This window comes from Arachis stenosperma, unplaced genomic scaffold (genome assembly GCF_014773155.1).
Source record: "Arachis stenosperma cultivar V10309 unplaced genomic scaffold, arast.V10309.gnm1.PFL2 arast.V10309.gnm1.Scaffold_100025, whole genome shotgun sequence".
NCBI lineage: Eukaryota > Viridiplantae > Streptophyta > Magnoliopsida > Fabales > Fabaceae > Arachis > Arachis stenosperma.
This window is the reverse complement of record NW_026651369.1, coordinates 1,388,467-1,390,944: the sequence shown is the minus strand read 5'-3', so window position 1 is coordinate 1,390,944 and position 2,478 is coordinate 1,388,467. Positions and strand designations below refer to the sequence as shown.

The following is a 2,478-nucleotide window of genomic DNA, read 5'->3' as shown; positions in this document are numbered from 1 at the left end:
ATCAGAGCTCATGAAAGGCAGAAGTAAGTCCAATGGAATCTCTATGGTCTCATTCTGAGCCTCAGATTCCCATGGTTCCTCATTGGGGAACTCAGTGGAGGTCAGTGCACGCCCATTGAGGTCTTCCTCAGTGGCGTTCACTTCCTCTCCTTCCTCTCCAAATTCGGCCATGTTGATGGCCTTGCACTCTCCTTTTAGATTTTCTTCTGTGTTGCTTGGAAGAGTACTTGGAGGGAGTTCAGTAACTTTCTTGCTCAGCTGTCCCACTTGTGCCTCCAAATTCCTAATGGAGGATCTTGTTTCAGTCATGAAACTTTGAGTGGTTTTGATTAGATCAGAGACCATGGTTGCTAAGTCAGAGGGGTTCTGCTTAGAATTCTCTGTCTGTTGCTGAGAAGATGATGGAAAAGGCTTGCCATTGCTAAACCTGTTTCTTCCACCATTATTGTTGTTGAAACCTTGTTGAGGTCTCTCTTGATTCTTCCATGAGAAATTTGGGTGATTTCTCCATGAAGAATTATAGGTGTTTCCATAGGGTTCTCCTAGGTAATTCACCTCTTCCATTGAAGGGTTCTCAGGATCATAGGCTTCTTCTTCAGATGAAGCATCCTTAGTACTGCTTGGTGCATTTTGCATTCCAGACAGACTTTGAGAAATCAAATTGACTTGTTGATTCAATATCTTGTTCTGAGCCAGAATGGCATTCAGAGTATCAATCTCAAAAACTCCTTTCTTCTGACTTGTCCCATTGTTCACAGGATTCCTTTCAGAAGTGTACATGAATTGGTTATTTGCAACCATTTCAATTAGCTCTTGAGCTTCTGTAGGCATCTTCTTCAGATGAAGAGATCCTCCAGCAGAGCTATCCAAAGACATCTTGGATAGTTCAGAGAGACCATCATAGAAAATACCTATGATGCTCCATTCATAAAGCATGTCAGAAGGACATTTTCTGATCAATTGTTTGTATCTTTCCCAAGCTTCATAGAGGGATTCTCCATCCTTCTGTCTGAAGGTTTGGAGTTCCACTCTAAGCTTACTCAATTTTTGAGGTGGAAAGAACTTTGCCAAGAAGGCATTGACTAGCTTTTCCCATGAGTCCAGGCTTTCTTTAGGTTGTGAGTCCAACCATATCCTAGCTCTGTCTCTTACAGCAAAAGGGAATAGCATAAGTCTGTAGACCTCAGGGTCAACCCATTAGTCTTGACAGTGTCACAGATTTGCAAGAATTCAGCTAAGAACTGATGAGGATCTTCCAATGGAAGTCCATGGAACTTGCAATTCTGTTGCATTAGAGAAACTAATTGAGGCTTAAGCTCAAAGTTGTTTGCTCCAATGGCAGGGATAGAAATGCTTCTCCCATAGAAGTTGGGAGTAGGTGCAGTAAAGTCACCCAGCACCTTCCTTGCATTGTTTGCATTGTTGTTGTTTCGGCTGCCATGTCTTCTTTGAATATTTCTGTTAGGTCCTCTACAGAGAGTTGTGCCTTAGCTTCTCTTAGCTTTCGCTTCAAGGTCCTTTCAGGTTCAGGGTCAGCTTCAACAAGAATGCCTTTGTCTTTGTTCCTGCTCATATGAAAGAGAAGAGAACAAGAAAATGTGGAATCCTCTATGTCACAATATAGAGATTCCTTGAGGTGTCAGAGGAAAAGAAAAATAGAAGGAAGAAGGAGAAGAATTCGAACTTAGTTAGATAGAGTTCGAATTGTGCATTGAGAAGGAGTAGTACTCCATAAATAGAAGGATGTGAGAAGAGGGGAAGAGATTTTTTGAAAATTAATTAAAAAGATTTTAAAAACATTTTGAAAAACTTTAATTTGATTTTCGAAAATCAAGAGTGAGAAAGAGATCAAGTAATTTTTGAAAAAGATTTTGAAATTAGAAATCAAAAAGATATGATTAAAAACTGTTTGAAAAAGATGTGATTAAAAAAGATATGATTAAAAAGTTATGGTTTTAAAAAGATATGATTGAAAAGATATGATTTGAAAACAATTTAAAAAAAAAGATTTGATTTTAAAAATTAATGACTTGCCTAACAAGAAAAGATATGATTCAAACATTTAAACCTTTCTCAACAGAAAAGGCAACATACTTGAAATGTTCAATCAAATCATTAATTGTTAGCAAGTATCTTTGAAAAAGGAAAGAAATTGATTTTGAAAACATTTGATTGAAAAGATATGATTTGAAAAAGATTTGATTTTGAAAAACTTTGAAACTTGAAAAAAAATTGATTTTGAAAACAAAATCTTCCCTCTTGTGCCATCCTGGCGTTAAACGCCCAGAATGGTGCACATTCTGGCGTTTAACGCCCAATGCACTACCTTTTTGGGCGTTAAACGCCCAACCAGGTACCCTGGCTGGCGTTTAAACGCCAGTCTGTCCTTCTTCACTGGGCGTTTTGAACGCCCAGCTTTTTCTGTGTAATTCCTCTGCTGCATGTTCTGAATCTTCAGTTTCCTGTACTATTGACTTG

At 38.4% G+C, this 2,478-nt stretch overlaps 1 non-coding gene across 1 annotated transcript; it reads left to right on the top strand.

The window, feature by feature from the left end:
• Positions 1–930: 930 nt before the first annotated feature.
• LOC130959906 (small nucleolar RNA R71) lies at positions 931–1,038 on the top strand. Its single transcript, XR_009078896.1, has one exon. It is a non-coding gene; the product is annotated as a small nucleolar RNA R71 (small nucleolar RNA).
• Positions 1,039–2,478: the final 1,440 nt, after the last annotated feature.